Below are 15,000 nucleotides of genomic sequence, written 5' to 3' on the forward strand. Positions count from 1 at the left end.
AACTTTTCACACCACCTCCCTCCCGATTCACGAGAATCAGAACAGAATTCCAGGATAAAAGTGTTAAAGCTAACGCGCGAGAGCCGGAGGCGGCTAGGCACAAGAGGCTCTATTAGTGCTTCTACATGTGAATAATCCTCTCAGATCACACAGCAGCCGGCGTTCCACCAGAACAGCATACGGAAAAAATACTCTGAATCCAGAGTGACGCTGAAGTGACTTCTGTTTATAGATCATTTATAGATCATGAATCCTCGGTAACGACGACCGCTCCGTCCTGGACGACGTGCTAGATTCGCGTTTATTAGCCGCTTCTTTCAGCATCGACACAGATTTTTAAAAATGGTGCTGCTGCTAGCTCCGCCCCCAGACAGACAGAGTAGGATAAACACTAAGAAAACACCCCTCATGCTGGAATTCCTACACAGGAGGGTTTCCTCGATCCCGAGCTCGGCGAGTGACGTCACGTCGACACGGCCGACCGGCGAGTCTAATGGAAACTAAGCAGCAGGTTTACCTTAAAATAAGTGCATCGACATACACGATGTTGGTGGTGTTTGGCAGTGTTTGATTTTGATGATGGTGGTGTTTGGTGGTGTTTGATTTTGATGATGGTGGTGTTTGATTGTGATTGATGATGGTGGTGTTTGGTGGTGTTTGGTTGTGATTGATGATGGTGGTATTTGGCGGTGTTTGGTTGTGATTGATGATGGTGGTGTTTGGTGGTGTTTGGTTGTGATTGATGATGGTGGTGTTTGGTTGTGATTGATGATGGTGGTGTTTGGTGGTGTTTGGTGTGATTGATGATGGCGGTGTTTGGTGGTGTTTGGTTGTGCTTGCTGATTGTGGTGTTTGGTGGTGTTTGGTTGTGATTGATGATGGTGGTGTTTGGTGGTGTTTGGTTGTGATTGATGATGGTGGTGTTTGATTGTGATCGATGATGGTGGTGTTTGGTGGTGTTTGGTTGTGCTTGCTGATGGTGGTGTTTGGTGGTGTTTGGTTGTGATTGATGATGGTGGTGGTTGATTGTGATCGATGATGGTGGTGTTTGGTGGTGTTTGGTTGTGATTGATGATGGTGGTGTTTGGCGGTGTTTGGTTGTGATTGATGATGGTGGTGTTTGGCGGTGTTTGGTTGTGATTGATGATGGTGGTGTTTGGCGGTGTTTGGTTGTGATTGATGATGGTGGTGTTTGGTGGTGTTTGGTGTGATTGATGATGGTGGTGTTTGGCTGTGTTTGGTTGTGATTGATGATGGTGGTGTTTGGTATTGTTTTGATATTTTATCCTGTGTAGTGATGATTTAGGTGCTTATATTGATGGAGCAGTTTGATCACATCCCTAAAAAAGAGAGATATAAAATCGCACGTTGGTTAACAGTCGTCTTTTTTAAAAAACTAAAACAAACACGATTCAAAACAGCGGATTCATTTAGTAGTGTTAGTTTCATCACTCGTCCGTATCTGAGATCCTTTACTCTGTGTTTGTGTTGTCTGTCTCAGAGTGTGTAGAGTGTTGTGTGATGGTGTTGATCAGAAGGTTAGGAATGATAGAACACTACAGGAGGTGTTTTAATCATATGGTTTAAATCATGGCTAAATGCAGCACCACACATTTCCTCCCTGTGTACGTGATGATGTTTGTGTCACGTGTCATGGTGTAGATCTTCAGATGACTTTCACAGCTCTGGTCCCAGGGGCAGCATCAGCAGCAGGGGAACCTCCAGGGGCTGCACTGTCCAGATATTTCACAGAAACGTCCCGGTCCTTACCTTGACCTGTTCAGGGCATCAAGGCTTCCTGGAAAAAATGACCTCAGTAGAGAAATCCAGCGGCGTGGAAGTTCTCTGAGCTACATGAGAATCAGGGCTGATACATCACAACCATCATGGGTTTATTTACCAGCTGGAACTCAACCCTGTGTGACCCGGATTCATCATCTACCTAAGAATGGTTGTGTGTGTGTGTGTGTGTGTTTCTTTTGTAACATTGTCATAAAAGTATTCAAAATGTCGATGTTCCTTTTAAAATGAGTCATGTGGTGGAACCAGAGTCCATTGCAGAAAAACTGGGCTTGGGGCGTAAATACTTTCTGGATGGGATATCACAGGGCACTACACACACACACACACACACACACACACACACACACACACACACACACACACACACCTAGAGGCAACTTATAGAATAGTCAGATGACTTATTGCCATGTGGTTTTGGAGGTGGAGAATCTCACACCCAACACATATATTTACTTTTATAAGTTAGAGACATTTGTGCTTATTCAGAGAATCTGTAGAGACTCGTATAAAGACAACGTCCAGATGTCCAGATCTACAGCATGTTAGACATGTTAGACCTCCACTGTACCAGAGAAGAGAAACCTCTAAACATGAAGATCTTAAATCATGTAATTCTGAATGTGTTGTGCAGAAGTTAGTGAAAGGACAGGAAGTTCCTCAGGAAGCAGGACAGCCAATCAGGAGCGTCGCACTTTACACACACGCTTAGATACCGGAAAAGGACGCGGTAAGAAAAGGGGGGAGGGTTATTACTGTGACCGAGAGAGAGAGAGACAGACAGACAGACAGACAGACAGATGGAGGAGAGAGGAAAGAAAAGTCTCTGTTAGTTTGCGTAGGAGTCATTTAAAACTTCTCCTTACAAATAAACACTTTTATGTTGCTGAATCATTCTGTATGACATGACGAGAGCATGACTTAAGGTGTTTAACGGTGTTTGCTGGTTTGTGGTACTGTTCGATGGTGTTTGTGTGTGGTGGTGTTTATTGTATGTGGTGATGGTGTTTAGTTCTGTTTATTTGTGTGTGGTGGTGTTTAGTTGCTGTGTTTAGTGGAGTGTGATGGTGTTTAGTTCTGTTTATTTGTGTGTGGTGGTGTTTAGTTGCTGTGTTTAGTGGAGTGTGATGGTGTTTAGTTCTGTTTATTTGTGTGTGGTGGTGTTTAGTTGCTGTGTTTAGTGGAGTGTGATGGTGTTTAGATCTGTTTATTTGTGTGTGGTGGTGTTTAGTTGCTGTGTTTAGTGGAGTGTGATGGTGTTTAGTTCTGTTTATTTGTGTGTGGTGGTGTTTAGTTGCTGTGTTTAGTGGAGTGTGATGGTGTTTAGATCTGTTTATTTGTGTGTGGTGGTGTTTAGTTGCTGTGTTTAGAGTAGAGTGTGATGGTGTTTGGATCTGTTTATTTGTGTGTGATGGTGTTTAGTTGCTGTGTTTAGTGGAGTGTGATGGTGTTTAGTTGCTGTGTTTAGTGGAGTGTGATGGTGTTTAGTTGCTGTGTTTAGTGGAGTGTTTAGCACTGTGTTTATCACTGAAGTTAAAGACGTGAGTTTTGTGGAGAACGAAGCACCTGATTTCACACACTTCAGCACTAACACCTCCACCTTCACGGCCCTGTGCTTCTCTCATCACAACTCGCTCCATCTGAGACAAAAGCAGGAGACACCGGTGACATCGCACGTATTCTCTACTTCCACCGTCTTCACCGTTCACACTGTCTGTCTCTCCGTCTGCCTGTTTGTCTGTCTCTCCGTCTGCCTGTTTGTCTGTCTGTCCGTCTGCCTGTTTGTCTGTCTGTCCGTCTGCCTGTTTGTCTGTCTGTCCGTCTGCCTGTTTGTCTGTATGTCCGTCTGCCTGTTTGTCTGTCTCTCCGTCTGCCTGTTTGTCTGTCTGTCCGTCTGCCTGTTTGTCTGTATGTCCGTCTGCCTGTTTGTCTGTCTGTCCGTCTGCCTGTTTGTCTGTCTGTCCGTCTGCCTGTTTGTCTGTATGTCCGTCTGCCTGTTTGTCTGTCTCTCCGTCTGCCTGTTTGTCTGTCTGTCCGTCTGCCTGTTTGTCTGTATGTCCGTCTGCCTGTTTGTCTGTCTGTCCGTCTGCCTGTTTGTCTGTCTGTCCGTCTGCCTGTTTGTCTGTCTGTCCGTCTGCCTGTTTGTCTGTCTGTCCGTCTGCCGAACACAATTACCCGTCACTGTTGTCCAGAAGAATCTCTTCGTAAAAACTAGATGAGGCTGAATTGAATTCTTAATGCTCTTCCTGTCTCTCTGCGTCCTGCCCCATGTTTACACTGACACACTGCTGTAATTGGCAAACAGGGACGTGCACAGAAACATTCCTCTTTCTTCATTATAGATCAGACACTCGGATTAACCGAGACGTGAGGAGGTCTGTAGCCGGCCATCCCGGACCCCTCAGACCCGACCCGCGGGTCCCGGCTCGGATTTCTGACCGTTCTGTCTGCTTTATTGTAAAGCGAGAGATGATCCAGGACCCTGCGAGGTCTCCAACGGTGCACTAGAGTCACCAATCTAACACAACAGTATATGATAATACCTCTGTGATTGACAGAAGACAGACGAAAACTCTTACCCAGGATAATTACGCTATCTCAGACTCCTTTAGGACACAAAACGTGTAATTTCCAGACAACGGAGCCAATCTGTAAGAAAATTAGCTTTCACCACATGTCCTATACGCTCACACTCGCATACGTAAAGAGAGAAGAGATGGAAAAAATGATGAAGAAACGGAACAAGTGAGGAGGAAAAAAAGACACTCCGACATTTATATTATGTTGAAATGAGATGGAGAGAGAGAGAGAGAGAGAGAGAGAGAGAGAGAGAGAGCATCATTTTTCACAGGTTACTTCAGGTTGCCTCAGGCTTAGTATATATACATACACACACACACACATACACACACACACAGAAATACACATAATGAAACACACACTCACACACTCATTCTCACACACTCACACACACTCACTCACACACACACGTACAGTACACACACACTCACACACACTCATTCACACACACACATACACACACACACACACACACACTTGTGTGCCAATTTGAAAGAAATGATAGAACAAATATTCATGAAACGGTTGAAAGGAGAGAAACATTGACTAAGTGTTACACTCCAGGAATTCTGATTGCTTTCTGATAATCACTCAAGAGATGTTTTGAAGGAGAAAAATTATTGAATTATTCATCATTGTGAAAAGGGGGGAGGGTTATTACTGTGACTGAGAGAGAGAGAGAGAGAGAGAGAGAGAGAGAGAGAGAGAGAGAGACAGACAGACAGACAGATGGAGGAGAGAGGAAAGAAAAGTCTCTGTTAGTTTGCGTAGGAGTCATTTAAAACTTCTCCTTACAAATAAACACATTTATGTTGCTGAATCATTCTGTATGACATGACGAGAGCATGATGGTGTTTGTTGGGGTTTCTGGTGGTGTTTAATGGTGTTTGCTGGTTTGTGGTACTGTTCGATGGTGTTTGTGTGTGGTGGTGTTTAGTTGCGGTGTTTAGTGCTGTGTGATGGTGTTTAGTTGTGGTGTTTAGTGGTGTGTGATGGTGTTTAGTTGCGGTGTTTAGTGGTGTGTGATGGTGTTTAGTTGCGGTGTTTAGTGGTGTGTGATGGTGTTTAATTTTGTTTATTTGTGTGTGGTGGTGTTTAGTTGCAGTGTTTAGTGGTGTGTGATGTGTTTAGTTGTGGTGTTTAGTGGTGTGTGATGGTGTTTAATTTTATTTATTTGTGTGTGGTGGTGTTTAGTTGCAGTGTTTAGTGGTGTGTGATGGTGTTTAATTTTTTTTTATTTGTGTGTGGTGGTGTTTAGTTGCAGTGTTTAGTGGTGTGTGATGGTGTTTAGTTGTGTTTAATGGTGTTTGGTAGCTAACAGAGAACCCTGATTATTACATTTGTAGCTAAAGTTTTCTTCTACCGTGTGCTATTGATGTTTAGGTCAGTAAGAGGAATCACACACACACACACACACACACACACACACACACACACACACACACACACACACACACACACAAGCACAAACACATAGAGTTTAGAGAAAAAAGACTACAATGTTGTGGACAGATATAATACACTTATAGTGTGTATGTGTGTGTATGTGTGTGTGTGTGTGTGTGTGTGTGTGTGTGTGTGTGTGTGTGTGTGTATCATTAACAGTGTGAACAGATCTATGTGCTGCAGAGGGTGAGGTCAGAGCACTGAACCCTTCACATATACATTTCCCCTCTAGTCACACCTTTATTAGTGGGAGGACTGAATTACAATGAGGGGATAAAAATACGCTGCCAGTGTCACGTTACCATGACAACGCAACACAAGCGTACAGCTAACAGGCCAATTTCACACGTAACGAAACAAACGTTTCACTCAGCACTCGATAATTCTACAGGCTAGCTAGAGGAGCCGGTTACCATGGCAACGATGCTCATCCTCCAATAACTGGACGATGACTATGTATGATGACATCATAGGTTTTTATCCGACAGCATCGTCGATAAAGTTTGACTTTTTATCCAATTAAAGCTACATATAATGTAACACACACACTTTGTTCTCTACACTTTCTTACACTACAGCAGCTATAAACTGTCCAGCAGTCTATAGCATCTCATTATCTCTCTTACTCTCTCTCTCTCCCTCTCTCTTCCTCTCTCTCTCTCTCTCTCTTCCTCTCTCTCTCTCTCTCTCTCTCTCTCTTCTCTCTCTCTCTCTCTCTCTCTCTCTCTTCTCTCTCTCTCTCTCTCTCTCTCAGGTAAAATAACACCTGCTTTGTGAACGTTAAATAAACATCTCCTTAGTCTTTAGTAAATAAGAACACATTCTAGACTGTAATGTGATAAAGCAACACACACACGCACACACACACACACACACACACACACGCACACACCAGAAATCCAGAAACACATACACACATATACTTACACACATCAGAACCAGAGAAACACACACACACACACACACACACACACACACACACACTCACACACACACACACGGACACGTTTATTACACCAAACACGTCGTTATATAAATGATTCCTCCATCACTGTTAAATAAAGGTCTCTCTGTTGTTCCCTGAGACACAAACGTAAGTGTTTTTAAAGTCTAATGATGTGGTTTGTTGAGTACAGTCAGTTCACTGGGGTTTATTTTTATCTGCACTAATTAAAGAAATTTGTTTTTCTTATTAAAGGGAGTTTAAAGGAATAGAGCAGCAGTGTCATTTACACAAGTGACTTCTAAAGTTACCTGACAGATGGACTCCTCTAATACACACACACACACACACACACACACACACACACCCAATATGTACAGAGTAAAGGGTGCAGTCTACATGTTAGAGTTAGTGTCAGTTTAAACCTCTGTTTATTTTTATTCAGTGTAAAGAAACATCTGATGTTGTGTCTGTGAGTCTGATCTAAAATGAGTCTGATCTAAAATGAGTCTGATCTAAAACGAGTCTGATCTAAAACGAGTCTGATCTAAAATGAGTTTGATCTAAAATGAGTTTGATCTAAAACGAGTCTGATCTAAAATGAGTTTGATCTAAAATGAGTTTGATCTAAAAATGAGTCTCATCTAAAACGAGTCTGATCTAAAACGAGTCTGATCTAAAATGAGTTTGATCTAAAATGAGTCTGAGCTAAAACGAGTCTGATCTAAAATGAGTTTGATCTAAAATGAGTTTGATCTAAAATGAGTCTGATCCAAAATAGATCAGAAGTGTGTTTGTTCCTCTGTTGATAATCTCACACTGAATTTTAGTGTTGAAGAGAAATCTGAGCTGCTCTTTAGATGAACAAACACTCGGAGCTTCTCAGAGAGCAGAAATAGGTTTGATATCAACATTTACTCTGAACATACAAACATCTGTGTGGAGAAAAAAAGAACAGCTTTTGTTTTTCTGGATCTTTTCTATAAATCTATCAGCTCTAGTATTGTAGAGAAAAACAGAAATAGTGATGAAACTCTACAAAGTCCTGAGTGTTTACTTTCATATGAGCTTCGTATTAACACCACAGCGGCGCGAGACACGAGGAAGACGTTCATCACCAACACGGAGGACATCATCTTGTGCTTCTCAGAGATACAAAAACGTCTCGCCGTCTACAGAAAACGGCTCAGCGGTAAGAAGACGAAAAAGTCCTTGAGCAAAAAAGAACCACAAACTGTTGGCAGGAAGAGAAACGAATTCCTGCCAACTTTCATTACACTAGAGTTTAATTGACTTTATTTCGAATGCACGTTTAACGGCAGTCAAATCAGATCAGATCAGATCAGATCAGATCAGATCAGATCAGATCCCGACTCCACACTTACGCTTAAAACGCTGCACGTCTAATAAACCCGCGCATCAGCGCTAAGCTAACGTTCTGTAATAAATGACTTTCATATTTCAAAAAGATAAACGTCCTTGTACACGATCCACAGATCCCAGGAGGTCGGAGGTCATTAATAATGAAGTCACACTTTTTTTAATTAGCGTTAAGCTCGTACGAGTAATAAAACTAGACTATGAAAGAGCTCGCTAACGCCACGTGCGGTGCGAATACAGTGCGAGACGTCCAATGACACGCGAGCGAAAGAGGATTAGATGCTAATGAAATGCAGGCAGAGTTAGCGCAGAAATCTGGATGTTCTCAGATATAATTAACGCACGTCTCTGTTGGTTAAAGCAGGTTAAAAACACTCGCCGCTCGATTCCTCCTTCTCGGAGCCGGCGAGCCGTGTCGCGAGCCGTCACGTTGAGGGAAGGTTCATTTATGTGGCCTGCGATCAGACACGCTTCACGGCGAGGTTTAAAAATCGACAACCTCCAGCCGTCAGAGTCGCCATGACGATGACAGAGCAGAACCTTTAGTTCAGGAGAAAAATAGAAGATATCTGATGGTGAGCTTGAGAAGGTCAGCAGGAGACAAACAAACACAAGTGTAAATAACGCCGACTAAACACTGAACCTCCACAAGAACACAAACACGCTGCTTTTAATTCCGTCCTTTATTTGTTTACGATCGTTAAGTGGCGAATAAAACACTAAGAGTGATGGAGTCAGAGGTAAAGAACCAATCACAAGGCCCGATGGAGTGAGGAGGCGGTGCTACGCTACCATCACGCTTTTTATTTATTTATTTAAGTCTCCAGGAGGTCTTCTCGCTACCGGTTGCCATAGTAACGCCGTTTCCTATAGTGTCGCGCATTCACTAGACAACAAATCAGCTTTCTTTTGGCTAAAGCGAAACGATCCGGAGTGAGATGTGGAGTTATTTTGTCTAGATTTCTTTATTTATTGAAGAATAAATCATCAGTTTTTATCCGTTTACAGCTACATTTCCGATCTCACAGAAATTCCCGTTCCCTCGAAGTCAATAAGATGCAAAATGTTAGGAAAGGGCAGCTGACACCCGAGACTCCATCTGTGAATTACAACCTCATCAGAAGTTGATCTGGAGCATCGTCCTTGTTAGCAGCTGTTACTATAGAAACCTTAATAATAATAATAATAATAATAATAATAATAATAATAATAATAATAATAATGGGGGCGCTTCCACCTTGTGTGTGTGGAGTTTGCATGTTCTCCCCGTGCCTCGGGGGTTTCCTCCGGGTACTCCGGTTTCCTCCCCCGGTCCAAAGACATGCATGGTAGGTTGATTGGCATCTCTAGAAAATTGTCTGTAGTGTGTGATTGTGTGAGTGAATGAGAGTGTGTGTGTGTGTGTGCCCTGTGATGGTTTGGCACTCCGTCCAGGGTGTATCCTGCCTTGATGCCTGATGACGCCTGAGATAGGCACAGGCTCCCCGTGACCCGAGGTAGTTCGGATAAGCGGTAGAAGATGAATGAATGAATGAATGAATGAATGAATGAATGAATAATAATAATGCAGAATGATGAACAGCGGTGAGATCACAGAGTCCCCAGAATCCGCTGAATCGACTGAACACCGAACAGGAAGCGCAGATTTTTAGTAAATTCTTATCTGACGAATTAAAGGGACGCAGCGGAGCGATCGCTCTCATATCATAAAGTTTTAATAAAACTCTTCAGAGGAAGTAGGAGGTAATATTTCATTCGCTCTGAACACCAGTCCCAGAAGACACAGTGGAGGTTGTTAAAACTTGTGTTGGAACGCAGTGTTCTGGTCGTCCTCAGGCCGCTTTTAACTTCCTGTGACAGAGATCGAAACTCGGGGCGCGCGAGCGCGTCCGCGTTAGCCGCCGTGGCCTGTAGGAGACGCAGGCGAGCGCTCACACTCCGGGATTATTGGATTTTATCAGCTGCTGTTTTGATTTTCCTCATGAAGCCTCCTGGGGAAGAGCATCCCATTTCAGTTATCTCCTCATTATTTAGAAAAGAAACCACCAGAGAGCTGGAGAGAAAGATTAGACTTTACTTCATTTTTTTTTAACCCTGTAAAAGTCTGAACAAGGAGAAAGTAAAATCCAGACTTTTCTTTTCATCCCTTCTTCTCGTGTATCGATCTTTCTGTAAATATTCCACTCGGTGTATTCAACAGAGCTCTCGCCGTGCTGCTGGAACCGGGTTAAGCTTTTAAAGCTCGGCTGCTGCAAACCTCTACAGCGCGGAAACACTTTTATACTCGTTCCTGCTTCAGGAAAAGAGAAAGAAAAAAGAAAGATTGGAGTCGGAGCGCTGTGTGGCATAAAGAAAGCTCTGTGTGGCATAAAGAAAGCTCTGCTTAAAAAAGACACATGCTGACCAGCAAAGACCTCGCTGGAAAAGCCCAAACGTCCCAAATATCAGCAGCCTTCAGATTCCCAAGTGTAATAAATTCACACACACACACACACACACACACAGACACACACACACTCACACACAAACACACACACACACACACACAAACACACACACACACACACACACACACACACAGACACACACACACTCACACACAAACACACACACACACACTCACACACACACACACACTCACACACACACACACACACACACACTCACACTCACATGCACACGCACACACAAACTCACACATGCACGCTCACACACACACACACACACACACACACACACACACTCACACACACACACACACACACACACACACACACACACACACACACTCACACGCACGCACACACTCACACATACACGCTCACACTCACACATACACACACAAACACACTCACACTCACACACACACACACACTCACACTCACACACACACACACTCACACGCACACACACACTCACACATACACGCTCACACACACACACACACAAACACACACACACACACACACACACACACACACACACACATACATACACACACAAAGGAATGGAAAAGGTAATTCTTCCTCCTGTCTTGTGGACATGAGGTCAAGTTCAAACAGGGCTTTTAAAATATTTACTGCTCTCTTCTTTTACAGTTTAAATCTACAGTTAAAATATAATTGTACAGAATTTAACGTTATGTTTGTTTGCTTTTTTTCACTGTTACAGAGAAAAATAATAAGAATTAGAAAAAACGAAATAACCGATTTCTCTCAGACGCAGGTCTAAACCTCAGGCGCTGAACGTCTGAGACGGAGAACAGACGGTTTAACTGAATTAGTAACTCCATTTAGATCAGACACTAGCTAGATGAGTGACTCGCTAAACTAGCTAGCTAGGTCTACTGATGAAAGCTCTGTCCGAGTGGATTTACAGAGGATCAGTTGAGCCTAGAACTCGCTGGTGAACACCAGGAGTGACGTAGAGACGCATCAGAAGAACATCTTCTGTTCAATATACTTCGGTTCTTCTGAGGATTTTATTTTGTAGAATTGAATAGAAGGAGATCGAAATTTCTATCGAGATCGAAAATCAGTAAGTACTGTATGTGTTTATGTGTTGGTAACAGCGTTGAGTTCAGTGTAGCTTATTGTATACTTAGCAAAAATGTTCAGCAATGTTTTAGTGGAAAACATCCTTTTATGTAGATGTTCAGCAGCCGATTTATCGATCCCTGTTTGTCCCCCGTGGCGAGACGCCGTCATTCGTTTCCTTTCCATCAGAAGCCTCAGCTCTCCATCACAAACCTGACCACATTTTATTTTTTTAAGACAAAATCTCTGCGGTTGCCGAGCGACGTGGATAAATAGGCCGCGCTCGCTCCGACGGATTATTTTTTACACCTCTATAAATCTTCTCTTGGACTTACAGCCAGGAAATAACTTTCATGTCCAGCCTTTCATGCGTATCTGAACCCCACCGGCTTCAGCTGGTTCACTTTGAACGATTCAGATTTGGAATCGGTTTAGATACTTTAGATCTTCACACAGACGACAGATCTCATGTTTCTGTTCCCTGAAGGTTTACACAGCGTGTCTCGCTACAGAGTCACGACCGAACCCATCCTGTCCCTGTAGCCCCGCCTCCTGTAATTATGTGGTAACAGATCGAAGCTCTTACCTCCGTGTTTATGTATGACGTGAGCTGTTTACAGATTTATTGTGTTATCAGATTGTTGATACGAACACAAGAACTGGTAGAAACTGCGGTCATTTTATTATAAGAGTTTTAGTGTAAACTGTTATTTAGATGTCCTGCTGATGCACAAATCTGAACTGAGCAGAGATAAAGACATCGGACGAACGTAGTGTCTAACTTGTACACAGTGTAATAGCTGATGAACTTAATATACAGAGGAATAACAGTTAGAGAAGCTAAAGGACGGGTCGCTGTCTCAGTCTACTGAGGAACGGAAACAATTTTGACTATTTAAATAGACACGCAACATAAGAACATCTTATGTGGGGAAGTCGTGGCCTAATGGTTAGAGAGTTTGACTCCTAACCCTAAGGTTGTGGGTTTGAGTCTCGGGCCGGCCACGACTGAGGTGCCCTTGAGCAAGGCACTGAACCCCCCCAACTGCTCCCTGGGCGCTGCAGCATGAATTGCTGCCCACTGCTCCGGGTGTGTTTTCAGGGTGTGTGTGTGTGTGTTCACTGCTGTGTGTGTGCACTTTGGATGGGTTAAATGCAGAGAACAAATTCTGAGTATGGGTCACTGTACTTAGCCGTATGTCACGTCACTTATTTTGACTCTACCCAGTTCTTCTGTGTGAGAGACAGATCTTCAGATCATTTCCCCTCCCTGCCACTAGAGGGCAACATCCTGTGACATAATGCACACTTTCGGGTCACTTCTGAGTTTCAGGTCCAGACAGTCGTCTGGTTCGGTCAGTCTTTGGTCTGCACTCATCTGTTTCATGGTAAAACCACTTCCTGTTTACTCTGACACCCACTTTGTGTTCAGTGTCAGTTTAAACCTGGTGCTCTCTTGTCCTCAGTCTGTCTCCGAGTCTCCAGCATCTCTGTGTTTTAAATGCAGTAACAACTTACTTTCATTTGACACGTTACCGAAGGCCATGATGTCAGCCGTGAAGTCACACAGAACCACCGACTTAAGTGTTTTAAGCTGTAAACAACAAATAGCGTATTAGCTCTTGTCCTTTCGGTCGATTACGGCTCAGAGGACGGCCTCATGTTCCTGTCCAAAATGTCTTTTATTTCTTAAAATGTCTGAGACTGTGTGCTTTAGCACCAGATCAACTCAACGAATCAATGACCGAACACAGAACGGCTAAACACCAGGAGTAACGGACCAATGACGGGTCGGGGGCGGAGCCAGGACCTAAACCAAGACAAAAGACAAACTAAGCTTCAGTTTAATATCTCCTTTAGCTCTTTATTCCCTTCAGGAATTAACTCACGCTCAGTTCTTCATTTTCAGTGAGAGACTCGACCCTGTGAAACGTCACGCTGATAAAAACATGCACTGAAGTTAAAAATGAGATTAATGACACATTTTCTGAATCATCCGATCGCTGGCCGTCGCTGTATGATTTCCGACTCGGGTAATGGTTTTAATTCAGTAAACCTTCGTCTCTGTCTGTGTGACAGACTTATTTTTCTGTTTTTCAGCGTAAGCACGAGGTATTATTTGACTCGCTGTGGTGAACATTGAATCCAGTATTAGAAAGTCTACCATTATGGCAATTTTGTTGCAGAAAAGCAATCGTAAGAGGACAAAAGGCGTGCACACGAACACGTACTGGAAATGTCACCAAAATCCCAAGAGTTTCTAGGAAAGTGGCTCTCGGACGGCTTGTTTAGATGATGAAGCTTTTGCGTTATGACTCACGCCTCCATTAGAGTGGAACAGTGAGTGGGAGCGCTAATGGGGCTCGACGCAAACGGAGCTATACATTAGGGCTGAGTGAGCGGCACACGTGACAGAAAAGGAGCGAGCCCAGTGTTCACTTCACAGAAGTGAGAGCTACTTGACTAGGAGTGAAAGAAAAGCATGTGACAGCTATTAATCTGTCACTCAGCATAATGAATAGCTCAGAAGCACCACGGATCATTACACAGTAGGTCAAGTGTGGCACATGAGAACCAGAGAGAGAGAGAGAGAGAGAGAGAGAGAGAGAGAGAGAGGGAGAGAGAGAGGGAGAGAGGGAGAGAGAGAGAGAGAGAGAGAGAGAGGGAGAGAGAGAGGGAGAGAGGGAGAGAGAGAGAGAGAGAGAGAGAGAGAGAGACAGACAGAGAGAGAGAGAGAGAGTGAGAGAGAGAGACAGAGACAGAGAGAGAGAGAGAAAGTGGGTGTGGCCTTTCTACCTGTCTGTCTCAGTGAAGGAGGTGTGGCCTCTCTGCCTGTCAGTCTCAATGAAGGAGGTGTGGCCTCTCTACCTTTCAGTCACAGTGAAGGAGGTGTGGTCTCTCTGCCTTACCTGTCAGTCTCAGTGATGGAGGTGTGGCCTCTCTACCTGTTGGTCTCAGTGATGGAGGTGTGGCCTCTCTGCCTTACCTGTCAGTCTCAGTGAAGGAGGTGTGGCCTCTCTACCTGTTAGTCTCAGTGATGGAGGTGTGGCCTCTCTACCTATTAGTCTCAGTGATGGAGGTGTGGCCTCTCTACCTGTTAGTCTCAGTGATGGAGGTGTGGCCTCTCTACCTGTTAGTCTCAGTGATGGAGGTGTGGCCTCTCTACCTGTTAGTCTCAGTGATGGAGGCGTGGCCTCTCTACCTGTTAGTCTCAGTGATGGAGGCGTGGCCTCTCTACCTGTTAGTCTCAGTGATGGAGGCGTGGTGTGACTACACATTTAATTTTTCCTACATCTCCATGTTCCTCTGAAAGCA

The 15,000-nt window shown here is 43.8% G+C and overlaps 1 protein-coding gene across 1 annotated transcript in view; it reads left to right on the forward strand.

The window, feature by feature from the left end:
* Positions 1-15,000, forward strand: part of si:dkeyp-14d3.1 (transmembrane protein 132C) — a 188,959-nt gene that overhangs the window by 102,054 nt on the left and 71,905 nt on the right. The gene's annotated exons all lie outside the window — the stretch shown is intronic.

This window comes from Tachysurus vachellii, chromosome 11 (genome assembly GCF_030014155.1).
Source record: "Tachysurus vachellii isolate PV-2020 chromosome 11, HZAU_Pvac_v1, whole genome shotgun sequence".
Lineage (NCBI taxonomy): Eukaryota > Metazoa > Chordata > Actinopteri > Siluriformes > Bagridae > Tachysurus > Tachysurus vachellii.